Raw genomic sequence first — 22,271 nt, 5'->3', positions numbered from 1 at the left:
ATTTGGTACCAGGTATTAGATGGAGCACAGAAATAGCTGTTTTAAATTTTATCGAAATCGGTTCAGATTTGGATATAGCTCCCATATATATCTTCATCCGATTTTGGGTTAATTGACCACCAAATGGCCAATATCAGCCCAAATGGCCCGAATTTTGGCACATGTGACCGAGATTAGCCTTAAAGCAAATACCACAAATTTGGAGAAAATCGGTTCAGAAACAGCTATAGCTCCCATATATATGTTTTATCCGATTTGGTGTTTAAGCCTCTCACATTCGTAATATGCACTCCACAAGAATGATATTTGGTACCTGATATAAGATACAACCCAGAAATAGCTGTTTGTAATTTTATCGAAATCGGTTCAGATTTGGATATAGCTCCCATATATATCTTCATCCGATTTCGGGTTAATTGTGCACCAAATGGCCGATATAAGTCCAAATGGACTGAATTTTAGTACATCGGACCAAATTCAGCCTAGAAGCAAGTATATCAATTTTAGTGAAAATCGGTTCAGATATAGATATAGCAACCATATATATGTTTCATCCGATTTAGTGTTTTAGTCCCATACATTCGAAATATTCACTCCACAACCGTGATATTTGGTACCAGGTTTTTTGGAGCACAGGAATAGCTGTTTTAAATTTTATCAAAATCGGTTCAGATTTGGATATAGCTCCCATATATATCTTCATCCGATTTAGGGTTAAATGTGCACTAAATGGTCAATATCAGCCCAAATCACCTGAATTTTCGTACATAAGACCGAATTCAGTCTAGAAGCTAATACGTAAAATTTGGAGAAACCCGGCTCAGAGATAGCTATAGTTCGTAAAATGCACGATAGAATTAGATAGATTTTGATTTTGTACCAAATATCTCATAGAGCTCTGAAATGCCCTGTATAAACCTTTTTACGAGAGCTCTACTAAATATGCATAGTGGTGTAGGGTATCATATAGTCGGCCCCGCCCGACTTTTGAGCTTTCCTTACTGGTTTTTATTGAAACAATAACAAATACTGCTCCCCCTCCAATGATAACCATTAAGATATACACTTATCTCAATCTCAACAGTTTATGTTCATTTGAGAGCATCGAAATAATGACAAGTTCTCGTCTGGCAGACGCATAACTTATTCAATGTCTCCAACAGCATTTTTTTATTTATCTTCTTCTTCTTGCGTCTTCTCTCGTTGAGTCACAAAAACTTCGCTTCATTATTCGCATATTTAAATTTCTTTGGGGTGCTGTTTTTCTTTATTTGAATCAACTTCTAAAGAAGATGATATGCAAGTGATGCTAGTCGATCATTAGCTATTGTACATTGACAAAGAACAGAAACGTCTTACTGCGCTCGAACGTCGCATATCAAGATGTCATCAATTTTCATTAAAATGAAAAATTGCCACCGATTACGAGCGGTAATAGTTTTGATGTTGATTTTGATTGCAATGCATTTTTTTGGGATTTAAGCAAACAACGATTAGGGTATTAAGTGAATTTAAAGAGAAGATGCGTAGCGAGGAATTGTTGTTGAACTGCAAAGAGAAAGTGGTTCATATAATTTTACGTGAAATTGAAGACGGAAAGTAGCAGAACAATATTCCTTTTTAAATACATGTGCGAAAAAATTCATTTTCTTCTATAATTATGGGGGAAATTCAGCAGATTATGAAAGTAGAGCTAATAAAATAAGACAGGTGTATCGGTGTTAATATCGAAAAAAAATAGAGGATAAAATCCTCCCTCTTCAGATTGAGATTGCTCACAATTCGTAAATTTTTGGTATACCGTGTCAGATAAAAATAAGGGGAATATACTTGTCGAAAATTGTAACCCTCCAACGAGTCAACGAAGGGATCTTTTTGGTCCTTTTTTAAAAAGTGCGGAAAAAAACTTTCTTTAAACGGGATTGTAGCAAGTCTAAATATTCCATGAAGTTATTTGTCAATTCAGGTTGACTCCCGAAAGTAACATAAAATTTCGTTGTGGATAATATTAAAAAAAATAAATATTCTACACAGAATTTCACCATTGACCTCTGAATAAATAACATTTTTATGAAAATTCGATTTAAAATTAATGCACTAAAAGTGAAATTTTAATTTAACACGCATTCTATCCGAGTCAAAATCTCGGAAATAGCATTCAATTTTAGAATAAGTTTAGATTTGTTCGAATTGGTGACCTTTAGCACGAATTATGGCCTTCAAACGGCCAATGAAACGGTCACAAGCTGCCCGAATGATGCTCTACGGTATTTTGGGCCATTCTCGGCGAAGCACTTGCTTGAGGTGATGGACACTTTGGTATTTTTTAGTGCCAACCTTGCTTTGCAAAATACTCCAGACACAATAGTCCAACGGATTGGTATCCGGAGATTTTGGTGGCCATTGTGCGCTGGAAACCTCATTTTGTAGCCATTTTTGGGTGGTGCGTGCTGAGTGCTATGGTGTTGGAAAATCCAAAGTCTGCGGCCAAAATGTTTGCGTGCTCAAGGCTTTAATACACCCTCCAGAATATTTTCGCGATAATATTCGGCATTTATTCTGATGCCACTGTCGATTAATACGAGCGGAGAGCGATCATCGGCTGTTACGGCGGCCCACATCATCACCATGGTAGGTGCTTGAGTTCTGGTGGCCAACCGAAGGTGTATATTTTCAGCTGACCTCTTTGGCAAGTAAACACGATCATTTTGTTTGTTTACAAACTGCTGAACAACGAACGTTTTCTCATCGGAGAAATGCAAATTCGGCAGTTCACCACTTTCGGCCAAGCGAAGCAACTCTTCAGCTCTTTTCGAGTCTATTTTCTTTCAGTTGCGGTGTAAGTTCTTGCACTTTTTGGAATTTCAATGGCTTTACTCCGAGATCATTTTTCAATATTTCTCGGCCACTGCGACGCGGGTTTCGATCAAATCGCTTCTTTACTTTTCGAACCATTTCTGCTGATTTGCTGTTTTCTTCCGTCCAATTTCTTGGAGTCGGGCTACGCTACCAGTATCACGGTAACCAGCGATGGTACGAGACGCGAAAGATTTATTCACATTTAAATGCTGCAGTGCTCTAACGATAGCCACTTTTGGTTTCCAGCCAAATATAAAGAAATCACACTATCACGCTTGAATTCCATCACGAATAACTTTTTTTGTGGAGAAATTATTATCCGATTCGATTCAGACTTAACACTTCTTAATTTTTGTATCATCACAAAATCTTTTTCAAAGAAGGTAGAGATCGGACCTTTCCTTCTGGTACCTCCCCACAAAGAGTCAAAGTTTTGAAAAACCGAATTGATAATAAAATTCGAAATAAGCATCCGGTTCTTTTTGTATTTCATCCATCACATGATTTCTACTAACACAAGATCTGCTGTGAAGATGGGAAATATCGGTACACCCCTTGTGGTATCTCCCCACAAAGGGTCACAATTTCCCATACTTATATCTTTCATAACTTGTGAAACAATCAGCAATTCTTTGCAACTGGCTATAGCTATATATCTCTCAAACAGAAACCTGAAATAAATATGGATTTCGCATAAAATTGAATATAAATGTTCGATTTTCTTGTAATTCTGCCCATACCAATATTTTTATCTGTATTAGATGAAATACCAATGAAGTAACCGATGTAGTCCAAACCAGGCACTTCGCAATATTTATGTCATGTTTATTTAGGTTCGATACGAAATGGACAATATTTGTCCATTCCTTCGGAGCCTACTCCATAGAGGGTCAATCGTTTGAATAAATCATAACAGAAGTAGAAATATATATATAATTAATCGAACATTGATTCTATCGGTAAATCCGACTGATACTTTGTTACCTGTCATTGCAATAATTTCACAAAAACTCCCACAGATAGTGAAAGTAGAACTAAAAATATAATAGAATATTTGGAGCCGATCTACATTAGTCCGACTGTATGTGAAGCTGGCACTTAGAAGATCCAAATTGTTCAAAATTATTAATAAAGTTCAAAATTATCCAAGTAATCCATTCGTTTGGTACCTCCCCCAGAAAGTCAATGTGTAGAGAATCAGAAATCTCTTAGAAGGTTGAGGCGATTTTCTATTTGTTTTAAAAATTTTCACGTCGTAAATTCCCCACATCGGTTCCCTCCCCCTGATAACAAAATTTTCCATTTCACATCTATTTTTCTATTTTCCTCTTCACATCTATTTATTATGGACAATCTTCTTACATCTAACCCTAACTACTTGCTTAACTCACCAAATAATTTTTAAGATTTGCCAAAAGACCTTTGTCTATTGGCTGTTGTCCTCACACCAAAACAAATCCTTTTGCCTTTTCTACCAACTTCCAAAGAATTTCCAAGGAAGCAGAAGAAAGACAAAAACTTAAACCGCTCATTGGCGGTCCTCTTTGTTGTTGAAAACGAAATCTGTAATGAAAAAGTCCGCTCTACTGCCAAATATATTTTAAGCAGCGGCTTTGTTTAATGCATTTCTATGATGAATGACATAGGAAGAATGAATCATACCATGGCGCACATACATATTCACACACATACAGAGACATTTCTAAGACCCAAGAAGAACAAACCGAACAAATGGCAATTGTTAAGTGCATTAAACTTAGGCTTCTTTGGAAACCATAGAAGAAGCAGTGAAAGGAAGAAAGGCAAAGAAAAACAAAATGACTGCAGAGGATTTTAGTTTCATTACACCGTAAAGCATATTTGGTTTATGACCTGGGATGTAATTTGTTGCAAGTATATCCTACAGGATTTTTAGATAGAGAGGGTTGAGTTTTCAGAAGTCGATATGGTGCGATATATAGAGTGAGATGAAAAAACTGCACCCAACTTCAGACTGCTGTCATTACCAAGCCACTGGTCCGACAGCTGTTAAAATTATTCCAGTGACAGCTCATTATATTGTTTACAAGCGTACCAAATCATTTTGGTGAGAATTTTCCAGAAAAAAAAGTTATTCCTGATGGAATTCAAGCGTGATAGTGTGATTTCTTTATATTTGGCTGGAAAACCACAAGTGGCTATCGTTAGAGCATTCCAGCATATAAATGTGAATACATCTTTTGTGTCTCGTACCATCGCCCGTTACCGTGATACTGGTAGCGTAGCCTGATGTCAAGGAAGTGGACGGCATAAAACAGCAACATCAGCAGAAATAGTTCGAAAATCAATCAGTGAGCTGAACATATTGCAATATTCCATTCGGCAAATATTGAAAAATGAACTCGGGGTAAAGCCATTGAAATTCCAAAAAGTGCAAAAACTCAACAGAAAGAAAGTAGACTCAAATAAGTTCAAGAGTGCCTTCGCTTGGCCGAAAGTGGAACTCAAGCGCCGGCCTTGGTGATTGTGTGGGCCGCCATAACAGCCGATCGTCGCTCTCCGCTCGTATTAATCGACCGCAGCATCAGAATAAATGCCAAAAATTATCGCGAAAATATACTGGAATACACATTAAAGCCTTGGGCACGCTAACGTTTTGGCCGCAGACCTTGGACATTCCAACAGGATTCAGCAACATCGCACTCAGCACGCACCACCGAAGAATGGTTACAAAATGAGGTTCCTCGCTTCATTTCCAGCGTACAAATGCCACTAAAAGTCTCCAGATACCAATCCGTTGAACTATTGTGTCTGGGGTATTTTGGAAAGCAAGGTTGGCACTAAAAAATACCAACGTTTCGATCACCCCAAGCAAGCACTTCGCCTAGAATGGGCCAAAATACCGCAGAACAACATTCGGACAGCGTGTGTCGGTTTCATTGGCCGTTTGAAGGCCATAATTCGTACCAAAAGTGACCAATTCGAACAAATCTAAACTTATTCTAAAATTTGAAAAAAAAAAAAAAAAAAAAATTAAAAAAGTTGTAAAAATTATGGCGTTTGGCTTTGTTGTTGTTTTTATCTCACCCTGTATAATTCTTCAAAGAATGAAAAAAATAGTTTTTGACACCTTACTGAAATTGAACGAAAACAAGTTAAAAAGCAGTAAGTTCGGCCTGGCCTAATACCCTCCACCATTGGAAATTTTCAAAAAATAAAATCCTTAAATCATTGTGTTAAAATTTAAAAAATACCAAATATAGCCGCTATATTGGTGTTTATACGACGTGGACCTACATATGCATTGTTTGTCATAAGCCATTACCATAATCAAATTCGAAACTTGAAATAAATGGTGAATAATGTAGCTCAAATCATCAAAATATCCTATATAGGGAGGTACCGTTATATCGGAGCTGTGCAAAGACCTGGACCTGCATAGACAATTTTCTGTCACAGGCTGTAGCATTCATTACGAACTTCAACTACCACATCTCAAACAATTTCGGTGTGTATTGTACCTAAAATCGTCGAAATACCGAATATAGGGAGGTACTGATATATGGGGCCTATACGAAGACCTGGACCTGCATAGACAATTTTCTGTCACCGAATGTAGTTTTTATAACGAACACTAAATACGTAATTTGAAACAATTCCGGCGAATAATGCCGCTAAAATCATCAAAATACCGAATATCGGGAGGTACCGTTATATGGGAGCTATATGAAAACGTGGACCTACATGGCATTAATCAGCCTACTGGAAAAATAAACATGTGTGCAAAATTTTAGCCATCTATCTCAATTCATTCGAAACAGACAGACGGACATCGCTAAGTCGACTTAGAATTTTACGCTTATCAAGAATATACATACTTTGTTGGGTCTGACATGAGTATTTCGAGGAGTTACAAACGGAATGACAAAGTTAATATATCCTCCTTAGTATGAGGTATAAAAACATTTTCAAACCAATTTTCATGCAAAAGCAAAACATATATGGCAAAACGTCCCAGTGTTAAGCGTTAAAAAAAACGTATGAAAATCTTACAACTTTCAAAATTGAAGTCAAGGTGGAAACCCTTACCTTGACTTGAATCATGGCCTATATAAGGTCGCCTTCTTATAACTAAGTTTACTGTCAAAGGACATATTATGATCTGGAATTCAAGGAGAGTCAAATCACAAAAGAAGTCTTCTAGGTCAACCTAATGCAGGCCTTGACTTCAATTTTATTATTTATTAAATTTTTATAAACCCTTTTTGAGGGATCTTTCAATCCGTATAACTCTTAAAATTATAAGTACATCAATAAATAACCATATCATTCTCTTTTTCCAAAAAATTCTCTTTCCTCAGTAATATCGTCATGCCAACTAACCTGATTTTTTCTCTTCTCTACCTTTTTTCATTTCTCCATTTCTCTATTCTCCATTTTCTTGCATCAGTAACCCTTTTGTCTAGAAGCTTCAATATTTTATAAGAAATTAAATGAAAAAAGGGCTTGTCATTCTCCTTTGCTTTCTGTGGGCAATACTTTAAGAAATTAATAAGAAAATCAGGTCAGTGCAATAAATAACATTTGCAGGACTTAAAGGTAAACGAAAGAGAGAGAGAGAAAGGCATTGAACAGAAATAGCAATGAGATGTATGTAATTCTATAAGACAATATATGTGTATAATAAATAATGCAATTTGTTATTTTAAAATAAAAATATTTTTCTTCTTTCTTTTCAGGTAACTGATTAATATTGAAGAAGAGTGTGGGTGAGTGGTTTAGAGAAAAAAATTTTTTTAAACAAAAATATTAAATTTTACTGATATAAAACATACAACTTTTGTTATCGATCAAAATATTTAGTTGGACATTTTGTGTTATTAAATCGTCCACCATAGTATGGAAAGTGTATTAAGTTGGTAATATATGTTTGATCGGCATAAACTTCTATGTCAATTTAGCGATGTCCGCAAGTAAAAAAGCTGTAAGTTTGGCCGGGCCGAAATTTGAATACATTTGGAACGAATTTTGGAACTTTCACAAAAAAAATATGTAGCTGTTATATTTGAGTCTATACGACGACGTGGACCTACATAGGCAACTTTTGTAAGCCATTACATTGTCCAAATGCGAAACTTGCAAAAAAAAATCGGCGAATGAAATGCCAAATTTGAAACATTGTAAAAAATGTCGCTTAAATCACTAAAATACCGAAGATAGTGAAGTGCCATTATATGGGGGCTACACCAAAACATGGCCCATCAATGCAAAAGTGATGCGGACATAATATACATTTGAGTAAAATGTTATCAACCAACTTCATTTCTTTCGGAAGCTAGAGTGATTTCCACAGACGGACAGATGCACGGACATCACTAAATCGACATAGAATTTTATGCCGATCAAGAATATATATACTTTGGTGGTAGAGGGTACCGATAGATTTTTTTTTTTTTTTTTTTTTTTTTTGGGTTTATTAGTCACAATTTTAAAACGAATTTGCTATAAGTTGGCAGCATGTGTTCGTAACTGTTAATGTAGGTTTAAGTTTTGATATTTTCATATAACTGTACCTTCAGATATTCGCTATTTTAATGACTTGGGTCACACTTTTCACCGGAAATAATTCAAATTTGGAAGTTGATGTTCGTAATGAGTACTAGATTTTATGACAGAAAATTGCTCATAAAGGGTCCACGTCTTTGTATAGCCACTATACAACGGTACCTCCCTATGTTCGGTATTTTGATGATTTTAGCGATATTATTTACCGGAATTGTTTCAAATTTCGTATTTCCCACAGGCTATGCCAGAAAATGACACACGGAGGTTCAAGTTTATGTATGTTTATGAGCTACCAGCATTTTTCAACATAATTTTCTTGAAAAATTTCAAATTCCTTCCAAATGGTGGTGTGTATTCAAATCGCGGCCAGGCCAGAAGGTATATTTCAGTTGATACGACCAAAACGTGCCTCATCGAAATAATGGTTTTAGACCCTAAGTCTCTTTGGACCAAATGGCGTCGATCGATAGCGATATCCGCACTTTCTTATAACAACAGTGCTTCCTTAACTTGATACTTATTTTCTGGATTATACCTTTTTCTATTCACACACTTCCAAAAGTAAATTTTAGTACTTAAGGTTTACTTTTTACTGAGTTTCCAAAAATCCTTGGTCGTCTATTCTACATAACATCATAGATCCTCATTTCAAATTTCAGGTTTTCCTTTCCCAAATACCAAATATAATACCTTTTAGTAACTTGTGTACATTTCACAAAAAAGGCCCCAATTCCAAAATTCATATTTCCAGCTATATCCCTTCCTAAATACCAAATACTATACCTTCCTAAATACAATACTATTTACTGTCTTAGTATGTTTTTCAAAATTCACCTCCATATATAAATCCCACCTCACAAAAAGTGGCCACCTCACATTGAGTACCATTAAGTATTCTCAGATCTTTTTTAAAAACCACTTTCAACAAGTTAGAAAATATCAGTCTGTTTTGCCGGCACATGTATACCCTCAGCTAATGTTCGATTATTTAAATATGTTTTGACATCTGTTAGATTATTCAAATTGTTGACCCTCTATGGAGTAGGCTCCGAAGGAATAAGCCAAATATGATATAAATATTGCGACGTGCCAGGTTTGGACTACATCGACTGCTTCCTTCACTTTACATAAAATATGTGCTAATTTTAAGAAAATTTTAAAAGTGTGCGCTTTGTGCCACAAACAGTCGACCGAAGTATTCCATTTGTATACCTAATCTGATACAGATAAAAATATTGGTGTGGGCAAAATTACAAGAAAATCGAAAATTTATATCCAATTTTATACGAAATCATAAATTCCATATTCATCTCAGGTTTCAGTTTGAGACAAATATTTGAATACAGCAAGTTGTAAAGAATCGCTGACTTGTTTCGCAAGTAATGACAGTTAAAAGTATTAAAGGGATTTGCAGATATATATCATATTCACAAAAGATCTTGTGTTACCAAGAATGTTTGTATGTGTGAAATTTGAGCATTTGGTTTTTCAAAATTTTGAACCCTATGTGGGGGACGTACCAAAAGAAATGGTCCGATGCCTCCCTTCTTTATAACAGATCTTGTGTTGATGGAAATATTGAGATATACCAAGTCTGAGTGGAATCGGATTTTATTTTCACGTTTTATGAACTTCATTTATACTCAAAATTGTGTCGCCTTGTTGGGGTGGTACCAGAAGGAGTGAACCAATATATCACATCTTCACAACAGACATTGAGTTAGTATTGTGATGTGTGTAATGTAAAGGGAACCGGGTACTTATTTCGGTTTTTATTATCGTTTTGGTTATTCAAAATTTTGACCCTTTGTGGGGGAGGTACCAGAAAGAATGAGCCGACTTCTAACATCTTTATAACAGATCCTGAGTTCATGAAAATATTGAGATGTGCCAAGTCTGTGTGTAATCGGATATTATTTTTGCAATTTACGAGCTTCATTGATACTAAAAAATTTGACCCCCAGTGGAGGAGGTACCAGAAGGAGTGGACCAATATATCCCATCTTCACACCAGACCTTGGGTTAGTAAAAATATTGTGACGTGTGCAATTTGAAGACAATCGAACTCTTACATCACATTTTATAAGAATTATAATCATTCCAAATGTTGACCCTTTGTGGGGGAGGTACCTTATTGAGTGGACCGATATTGTCCATTTTCGCACCTGACCTAGTGCAGATGCAAAGTTGGAGCAAAATTGGATTATCCTTTCTCTTTCTGTGCAATAAATTATTTTCTTGGAAAATACTGATATTTTATGGGAGAGGTAACAGAAGGAGTGGACCGATATTGCCCATCTCAGAACTCGATCTAAATTTGACAATAATATTAGAATGTACCAAGTTTGGATCAAATCGGAATCCAGACGGATTCGACTCCAAATGTCCTGAAACGGATTTGGTTCAAAGAGACCTAGGGTCTAAAACCGCTATTGCGATGAAGCACGTTTTGGCCGTATCAAATGATGTATACCCTCTGCAGCCATATAAATATCAACCCTGTACAGTAACCGTAGAATCAATATTTCAAAATTCTAGTTTCATCCGTTCACCCAAACCCAAATTGTACAAAACCTACTTATCATCACCTTTTTATATCAACATTACTTGCAAAGCTTAAATCTTATACCGAATATCAAGATTTAAGCTTTATTCGTTCATATAACACCAAATATAGTTCGTTACATCTGTCGTACATCCCATCGGCGAGTCTTATCCAAAATTATAGAATTCTAGTTGTAACTATTTGACCAACACCTTTACCTTTAGTACATTGATATTTCGAACTTTCAAAAACCCAGACTTATTTCACACCGACATTGACCAACATACAAACTTTGAAGATTCTAGACTCAAAATTTATATTAGCATGGACCTATAACGAACACCTAAGCTACAATGTTATATGTCAATAGGGAATTCTATTTGGTACATTTTATTTAAATTGGTTTAAAAGCAATAGATACTCTTAGAAAAGCGTTAAGTCATAAGGAGTCTGTAAAATATATACAAAATGAAACAAATTATAGATAAATAAACAAAACAATAAATTATAACTCATTCCGTTGGAAAATGTGGTCAAAAACTTCAAAATACCTATTTTTATATGGAGGCTATATCTTTGATTTGAAACATACCCATATCATGCATGCATAATAAAATCAATTTTTCAACCTAATTGCTCCTCTTTTAAAATAATCAACATCAATTTGGAACAACTATTTTTCAAAAAACATACGTTCCTACCTATTCAAATACCTAATTAGCCCATTCGGAAATAACAGACATTTCAAATTGAAAATTTAGATTCCTCCATATTTGTTTGTTTCGTCTCCTATATTTGTTTATGTTCTCAGCATCAACGAAAAGGTGAGTTTGTTAATTACATTATTTCCTTACACAAAGTTGTGGTCAGCTAAATATTATTCGATAAAAAAAAAATTCCGGATTTATTAAAAACTAAACTGTTGATATAGGCATAACACCAAACTAGTAACACTGTACAGTTTTGAGAAGTATCATAGTTCTCTCGAGCTTGCCTTGTTAGGAACACAAACTGTGGTCGTATACACTATTGTATATTACTAAATATTATGTATACGCACCAGGGTTGAGTAGTTACGCATATAATTGCAGGACAACAAAGTAAAAACCACCATTTTCATTTGGTAGAAGCACAGGGTTCGAGAATCTTAAATATAAGTAACCTTTTTATAAGAGAAATAATAAAAATACTTAATATACAATCATGCCCACACAATCGACCAGTTGGAGGTTAGTTAAAATATATTAAATCTGTTAATATCTCTTTTCCAACGATCAAAGTAACAATTTTATGGTCTGGCCATTATTTGCAACGATTTGATATCTAAGCATCATTATATGGCACAAAAATAAAGTTTCGTTTTGCTTAAAACACATATAAAACCAATATTATGACAAGAAACTCGCACACACACACACGCATTCACCCGAAAGTAACGCCCTCTACCATTGATCCACCCACTATGTTGTTGATATCTTTTTAGTAAACTATTATAGCCAAAGATTTACTGGAGAATATAAAATATTTATTATGCCAAGATACATAAAGTACATTTCTATGAACATAAATCGATTGCTGAAATGGCAGTGGTATCTGACGTTTTCAAATAAATTTCAATAATGTTCAGAGGGCCACATAAAAAACAAAGAAAACTGAGCAAAGTAATACTTTTTTTTTTTTTTTTTTTTGCCAATAGTAAATAATCAAATTTTATAGTATTGAACCGATGACACTGAAAAATAAAAGATGGAGGACCCATTTAAATTTCGATTGGTTTCCAAGTGAAAAAAAAAACTGAGAAAGAATTAGGTGGTGGGTAGTCTCGTAGTGCAGCAGTATAGGTTATGTTAGTTAAGGCGATTTTAAGTTGAAATTGAAATTTAAATTGAAAACTGAACCTCACTCCTTTTGACCCCTTTTTAAAACCTACACCACATAGAGAAGAAAGCGAGTTAGGCCCATATTTACTTTTGATGACCTTCATATAATCACATTCTGAGTCGATTAATGCATAGCAGCTCGTCTGTCCATGTATTATTGTAAACAAAATTCCGCTCGCAGGTCGATTGAGATGAAATTTTTCAAACAATATTTGTTTGGCCCAAAGACGAACTCTATTGAAATTGGTGAGAATCGGTTAAATTTAGATATAGCTCCCATATATATCATCAACTGATTTCGTGTTATGTGTACATCAAATGGCCAATATCAGTCCCAATGACTTGAATTTAGGCACATCCCACCGAATTCAGCCTAGAAGCAAGTACTTCAAATTTGCTGCAAATCGATTCAGATATAGCTCAAACCCCTAAGTATATATTTTATCCGATTTGGTATTTAAGTCCCTCATATTCATAATACGCACTCCACAAGAATGGTATTTGGTAGCATACAACTTATGGATCTCAAAAATACCTCTGTCAAATATTATCAAGATCGGATCAGATTAGGATATAGCTACCATAAATATCTTTATCCGATTTCAGTCTTTTTTTGCGCACCAAATAGCCAATATCAGTCCAAATTACCTGAATTTTGGCACATCCGACCAAATTCAGTCTAGAAGCAAGTACATCATGTTTGGTGCAAATTGGGTCAGATATAGCTATAGCTGCCATACATATGTTTTATCTGATTTGGTCTCTCAGATTCGTATATGTACTCCACAAGAATAATATTTAGTACCAGAAACCAAACACAGCTCGGAAATACCTCTGTCAAATTTTATCGAGATTTGATCAGAGTTGGATATAGCTCCCATATACAGGGTGAAAACAAAAACTGCAACAAAGTCAAGCGCCACATTTTTTTTTTCTTTCGAGTTTGATTGAATGAAAGGAAAAAAATGTCGGAAATAGCATCAAATTTTAGAATAAGTTTAGATTTGTTCGAAGTGGTCATCTTTGTCACGAATTATGGCCTTCAAACGGCCAATGGAACGGTCACACGCTGACCGAATGTTGCTCTGCGGTATTTTGGCCCATTCCAGGCGAAGCGCTTGCTTGAGATGATCGACACTTTGGTATTTTTTAGTGCCAACTTTGCTTTCAAAATACTACAGAAAAAATAGTCCAACGGATTGGTATCCGGAGATTTTAGTGGCCATAGCGCGCTGGAAATGAAGCTGAGTGCGATGGTGCTGAGTCCTGTTGGAATGTCCAAGGCCTGCGTCCAAAGTGTTTGCGTGACCAAGGCTTTAATACACCCTCCACAATATTTTCGCCATAATATACGGCATTTATCCTCATGCCACGGTCGATTAATACGAGTGGAGAGCGACCATCGACTGTTATGGAGGCCCACACCATCACCATCACCATGGCCGGCGCTTGAGTTCTGGTGGCCAACCGAAGGTACACGTTGACCTCTTTGGCAAGTAAACACGATCATTTTGTTTGTTTACAAACTGCTGGACAACGAATGTTTTCTCATCGGAGATGGAGAAGACCAAATTCGGCAGTTCACCACTTTCGGCCAAGCGAAGCAACTTTTTTGCTCTTCTGAGTCTATTTTCTTTCTGTTGATGTGTAGGTTCTTGCACTTTTTGGAGTTTCAATGGTTTTACCCCGAAGATCACTTTTCAATATTTGCCGAATGGAATATTGCGGTATGTTCAGCTCACGAGCCATTTTTCGACCACTGCGACGCGGGTTTCGATCGCTTCTTTACTTTCGCTTCTTTACTTTTCGAGCCATTTCTGCTGATGTTGTTATTTTTTACCGTCCACTTCCTTGACGTCGGGCTACGCTATCAGTATCCCGGTAACGAGGATGGTACGAGACACAAAAGATTTATTCACATTTAAATGCTTGAGTGCTTTAATGATAGCCACTTGTGGTTTTCCAGCCAAATATAAAGAAATCACACTATCACGCTTTAATTCCATCATGAATAACTTTTTTTCTGGAAAATTCTCACCAAAATGCTTTTGTACGCTTGTAAACAATTTAATGAGCTATCACTGGAATAATTTTAACAGATGTCGGACGAGTGGCTTAGAAATGACAGCAGCCTGAAATTGGTTGCAGTTTTTTCATCGCACCCTGTATATCTTTATCCGATATCAGGTTAAATGTGCACCAAAGGACTAATATCAGCCCAAATCAACTGAATCAGCATAGAATTCTATGTCGATTTAGCGATATCGGCCCTTCTGTCCGTCCGTCTGTAGATTGATATAATCTTAGTCAGGTGTTGAAATGGGCTGTGGTTAGCCCCAATATAACTGCATCGACAGATTTAAGTTTTTTTGACTGCTTTAGTCGCAGTTTCAATACAAGTGTGCTGTAAATTGGCATTTTCATTATATAAGAATCTTTCTATAGAACTGTCCTTGCATAGACTTGTCAATGTAGGTTTAAGTTATGATTTGTGTTACAGTTTTCATCGGAAATGTTTCAAATTTGCAATTTGAAGTTCCTAATGGGTACTACATCCTATGACAAAACACTGCTCAAGCAGGTCTACTTCTTCGTATAGCCCCCATATAACGATACCTCCTTATATTCGGTATTTTCCTATTAAGCTATATTCGTCACCGGAATTATTTCAAATTTCGTATTTGTAGTTTCTTATTGGTACAGAAAATTGCATATACAGATCCAGGTCTTCTCAAAGCCCCCATATAAAGGTACACCCTATGTTTCTGTTACTATATATAATTCTAGTTTTATAAAAAAATAATTAAAATATGCGGTTTGTTTTTATACCCTAAAACACTATGTGTTGGGGGTATTATAAGTTTGATTGGGCCAAAAATTATGTAACACCTCAAAATATTGGTTTCCCACATAGGAAAGTATATATGGATCTTCTTATCTCGCCGAGCTGAGTCGATCTAGCTATGTATGTCCGTCCGTCCGTCTGTCCGTCTGTCCACGTTAATTTGTAATCACGCTACAGGTCGCAATTATGGCCCGATCTTCACGAAATTAAGAATGGAGGTGGGGATAGTGGCAGAATAGAACCCTATTTCTTTTGGAGATGATCACATAATATGTAGGGGTTGAAATTGACCAAATACTGAAAAATCCTGATTTTGCAGTTGCTCTACAGGACGCAATTATAGACCAATCGACGCGGAAGTTAGCATGGGGCTAGAGCTTAGGGCTGGGCAGAAGCCTTCCAATTTTGATGGTCATCGGGTCTGGTAACATACCATAACATTTGTATTAAAAAAAGTCAAATTTCCATTAAACCGCGAATATTTTTAATCCCGGCAGAATCATAAAAAGACGAACAGGTCAATTCTGACCGTTACGTAGATACCGATAGTAAATATGTCGGATATATATAGCGGAATATAAACAATACATATATACAAAAGGGAGGGGATGTTAGCTAAAATGCTCATATCTCAAGAGTGGCTGGACCGATTTTGACAAATTTTGTCAATTCAGAATGCTCTCTAGGCATAAAAGTATAAAATGTAAAAAAAATCGCATAAAAAGATGCCAATAATGATGGCAACATAGATTTTGTAGTATTTTGTGACATTTTTTTTTTTTTTTTTCTTCATATTTTTGCGATTTTTTCAATTTGACTTATGATATTGAACTGAATATTTTGTAATGTTTTTTCACCTTACAACACAGGTTGGGGTTATTATATACAAACTGCAATTATCGTCCGATCCTTACGAAAAATTTCACAAAGTTAGGGTTGGGCTCAGAACGGCTAGTCCTATTGTTTTCAAAGATGTCCACAATATATTTAGATTTCCCCAATATATTATATTTCAAATGGACCAACAACTAAAAATGTTCCTGATTTCGCAGCCGTTATAAAGGTTACAAATAGAAACCAAAGGACACGGAATCTAGCATGAAATTAGAGTTTAGGACAGAGGGTAGTATGGACCATTACGATTTTGTGTGAAAAAAATACCAGCATTTCTTACAGGCGATATCCGAAATACACAAAATGGGGGAACTTCTGGCTTATTTATGCTGATTTCATTGACAAATATAGCCAAATATCGTAGGCAAGCAATTCATATAGATGAGTCTAAATTTGGAGATACAGAGGGGCTTTGCTTTTGGAGATGATCGCAAAATATTTAGAGGCTCAAATGAACCAAAAACAGAAAAAATGTCCTGATCACACAATTAACACCAAGGGGCTTCTAACATGTTGTAGTGTTGTAGGGTATCAAATGGTCGGCCCCGCACGACTATAACCTTTGCTTACTTGTTTTTCGATGAAAACGTTCAAAACGCCGATACATGTGTCCTTTTTTTTAACACTACTTGCATAATCTGCTGGATTTACCCCATAATTATTTTTTGTGTTGCTCAGTATTATCGATTCTAGCACTATAAAAAATATCTTGCTTATTTGTATTTCTAAAACTTATTGAAACAAACAACTTTGCTAAACAAAAACAAAAAAAAAAACTCTTTTTCAAAATGCATATTAACTTGTTAACTTATCAAATCAAGTTTAAAAACCAAGACCCCTAGATATGCATGTACACATGTTCTCCGACATATATCTATTTTTACATATTAATGAATATTCATGTCGATGGTTAGTCGAATTAGTGCATTCGGGTTTAGGTCATGAATGAAACTCCTCTGGAATATGAATGCACAAATTCCTGACAGAACCTCCCAAACAAGAAAAAACATGTGTCGATTTTTAATGAGATTGCGCATCCCAGCATGCCATATGAATATATTAATCGAAAGTTAGTCATGCATGGTATGCATATTAATAAAGAGATGTGTGGTATTTTTATGCATATCTGTATGTGTATGTGTGTGTGTGTTTATACTGTGGTTATCCCAAAGGACAACGTTAAGGTACATATGTGTGTGTGTGCGCATTGCATATATTTGGTTCAGTATAAGTATGCAATGAATAAACTATTTTGTGGAATTCCCTAAATAACAATGCTTATGGAATTTTGTTCAGAAATGTTATTGGTGAAAATGAAATTAGAGAAGGTGATAAACCTGATTTCAAACCGATTGATCATTTCTAACTTCATAATTAATTGGGATGTAAATATGATGCCCAAGAATTGTGATGGAATTCAAAAGCATCGAAGGGAGTGAAGGAAATCAGTTTGAAAATATTTTATTTTTATACTCTACAAAACTATGTGTTGGGGGTATTATAAGTCTGATTGGGCCAAAAATTATGTAACACCTCGAAATAATGGTTTCCGATATAGGAAACTATATATAAATCTCCCTATCTCGCCGAGCTGAGTCGATCTAGCTATGTATGTCCGTTCGTCCGTCTTGCTATGTAAGTCCGTCTATCTAGCTATGTATGTCCGTCCGTCTGTCCATGTTAATTTGTAATCACGCTACAGGTTGAAATTGTAGCCCAATCCTCACGAAATTGAAAATTGAGGCGGGCTTAGGGTCAAAATAGAACCCTTTTGTTTTTGGAGATGATCGCACAATATTTAGAGGTTGAAATGGAAAATGGAGTGGGTTTAGGGTCAGTGTTTAGCTCAGAGGGGCTCCGCCGATGGGAGTAAAACGCCGAATGCGTCGAGCAGTGGACCGTAGGGGGGAAGTATAAAAAGAAATAAAACACAGGGGTTTTCCTTAATATATACAAGTATTTATTGCTAGTTTGGTGTTTGGTAACAATTTTACCTGTGGCAACAACATGCCTTTCTATGCACAACGATATGTGCTGCAAACGATATTGCCGGTGTTGTCTGTCCGAATGACAGCGAAATACTACTAGATGTCTAAAGGAGGCGGCAAAACAAGTGACAACTAATTACTCGTTAAAATGTCAAAGGCGCTAGCACAAGGTTGCAATAAACCGTAGCGCGTACATTTTAACGAATAATTAAGGACCAAACCAGGGGTCAATAAAAAGCAATATTTAATACAATTCTAAATTAAACAGTCAGGATAGAAACCTATTGTTTTTGGAGTTAAAATAGGGTTGAAATGGACCAAAAAAGTTCTGAGTTTGCAGTTGCTCTTTTGGACACAATTATGAACCAATCAACGCGGAAACTTCCACGGAGTTAGAGTTCAGGGCTGGACAGAAGCTAACCAATTTGGATGGTAATCGGACAATATTTAGCGGGCAAAATAAACCATAACTTTTTGTTATCAAAAAATACGAAAATTTCCACTAAACCGCGAATACTGTTGATCCCGGCCAACTTACAAATACATTTAAAGGACACTTCTGACCATAACAGTGATGCTAAGAGCCAAGATATCGGATATGTAGCAAAATATGTACCATATATATGTAAAAGAAATATATCTACTTATAAGTCAAGAACCGCTGGAGAGATTTTTTTTCAATTCTCATCAATTCGGAATGGTCCCTTGAATGAGAAGAGATTTAAGTGCAGGGGAGAAGTCTAGCATTTTGGGAGACCATTGGATTATATTTAGCAGTAAAATGGTCCACAACTTTCGTTAAAACTTTTTTGAATACCTAATAACACGACGAAGTGCGTAAATATTCTGGAAATACCCCGGTCAAAAATCTAAGGGTAGGGCTCTATGACATCGTATCAAAAACCCTCAGCCATGTGGCTAGAGGTGGTAGACATTCTTTTATGCGGCCAAAACGTGCCTCATCGAAATAACACTTTTAGACCCTAGGTCTCTTTGGATCAAATCCGTTTCAGGACATTTGGAGGCGATCTAGCGATGCCCGTCCATCTGTCTGTCTGCCTCGCTGGTGCACACAATAACTCTAAGGGAGAATTGGTTCACACTTGGTAAATCGTATTATTGTCAAACCTAACAATATCGGTCCACTCCTTCAGGTATCACCCCCATAAGAAGTCAACATTTTTTTCAAGAACAAAAAAAAAATATTTATTTGCACAGAAAAAGAAAGCATCACCCGATTTGACTCCAACTGCAAATACTAATAATTTCACCAGTGCTAGGTCAGGTGTAAAAATGGACAATATACCCCATCAAGTACCTCCCCCACAAAAAGTAAAAATTTTGAATATCCACTTGGCTCATCTCAATATTTCCACCAACACAATATCTGTTACAAAGATGGTAGTGATCGGACTATTCCTTATGGTACCTCCCCCACAAAGGGTCAAATTTTGAATAACCAAAACGAAAATAAAATCTGAAATAAACATCCGGTTCTCTTCATATTTCATACATCTCATTATTACTACCAACTTAAGATCTGCTGCGAAGATGGGATATATAGATCCACTCCTTCTGGTACCTCCCGCACAATAGTTAAAAATGTTGAATATCTATGAAGTTCGTAAAACACAAAATTCAAAACCGATTCCATTCAGATATGGTAGAACTTAATATTTCTTTCGACACGAGACCTATTATACAGATGCTAGAGATCGGACCATTCCTACAGGTAACTCCCCCACAAAGGTTCAAAGTTTTAAATAAATAAAACTATTATAAAATCCGAAATAAGCATCCGGTCCTCTTCATATTTCATACATCCCATTATGGCTACTAACACAAGATCTGCTGTGAAGATAGAATAATATCGGTCCACTCCTCCTGGTGCAACAAAGGGTCAACATATTAAATATCCATGAAGCTCAAAAAAACTCGAAATTAACATCCGATTCTTTTCCAATTTTCCACATCCTAATATTTCTACTTAAGCAAAATCTGGTGTAAAGATGGTTGATATGGAATCACCCTTTCTGGTACCATCCCCACATAGGATAAAATGTTAAATTAGTTAAAACGTTTATAAATATTGAACTGAGAGTCCGATTATCTTCAAATTTCGCACATTTCAATATTTTCCACTAACACAATGTCTGATATGAAGAACGGATTTAACGGACAACTCTTTCTAGTACCTCCCACACAGAGGGTCAACATTTGGGATAACTATATATAGAATGCGAAATTAACATTTGATTCCATTCAGACTTGGCACATCTCAATATTTCTATCAACACAAGATCTGATACAAGGATGGTAGAGATCGAAGCATTTCTTCTGGTACCTCCACCACATGGATTTCAAGATTTTGAAAAATAAAAGGCTCAAAGAAATCGAAATAAGCATTAAATTCTCTTCAAATTTGACAAATACAAACACTTTAGGCAACACAAGATCTGCTGTGGAGATGGGATATATCGGTCAACTCCTTCTGGTGCTTCCTCCAAAGGTTCAAAATGTTGAATAACCATGAAGCTCATAAAACGCGAAATTAACATCGAATTCCATTCAGACTTGGTACATTTCAATATATTCATAAACCCACGATCGGTTATAAAGATGGTAGAGATCGGACCTTTTCATCAGGTACCTCCCCCACAAAGGGTCAATGTTTTGAAAAACCAAAATTATTGCAAAATACGGAATAAGCATCCGGTTCTCTTCATATTTCACACTTCGCGTTAAGTCTACTAACACGATCTGTTGTGCAGATAGAATATATCAGTCCACTCCTTCTGGACAAAGGGCAAACCTTTTTGAAAATCCATGAAGTTCAAAAAACGCGAAATTAACATCTGAATCCATTCGGACTTGGTACATCTCAATATTTGCATTAACACAAGATCAGTTATAAATATTGTAGAGATCGGGCGTTTCCTTCTGGTACCTCCCCCACATAGGGTCAATGTTTTGAAAAACCAAAATTATTGCAAAATACGGAATAAGCATCCGGTTCTCTTCGTATTTCACACTTCGCATTAATTCTACTAACACAATATCTGTTGTGCAGATAGATTATATCAGTCCACTCCTTCTGGACAAAGGGCAAACATTTTGAAAATCCATGAAGCACATAAAACGCGAAATTAACATCCGAATCCCTTCGGACTTGGTGCATCTCAATGAACACAAGATCAGTTATAAATATTGTAGTGATCGGGCGTTTTCTTCTGGTACCTCCCCCACATAGGGTTCAAGATTTTTGAAAAACAAAACGCTCAAGGAAAGCGAAATAAGCACCCATCTCTCTTCAAAATTCACACACACAAACATTTTTACTATTAAAATATCTCTTGTGAAGATGTTGTATATATTCGAACCCCTTCTGGTATCTCACCCAAAAAGTGTCACAATTTTCAATACTCTTATCTGGCAAAACTGGTGGTCACTCTTTACAACTTGCTATATCTAAATATTTCTCTAAACCAAGAACCTGGGATGAATAAGGAATTTATTTCACATAAAATTGGACATAAATGTTCGATTTTCTTATATTTTATTTGATGAAGCACGAGAATGGAATACTTCGGACGACAATATCTGGTACATCATGCACATCTTAACATGCCTCAATATTTAAATCATATTTATTCAGGCCCGATACGAAATGGACAATATTGGCCCATCCCATAACGTACTCCATAGAGGCTCAACAA

This window comes from Musca domestica, unplaced genomic scaffold (assembly GCF_030504385.1).
Source record: "Musca domestica strain aabys unplaced genomic scaffold, Musca_domestica.polishedcontigs.V.1.1 2, whole genome shotgun sequence".
Classification (NCBI taxonomy): domain Eukaryota; kingdom Metazoa; phylum Arthropoda; class Insecta; order Diptera; family Muscidae; genus Musca; species Musca domestica.
Note: the sequence above shows the minus strand (reverse complement) of the source record.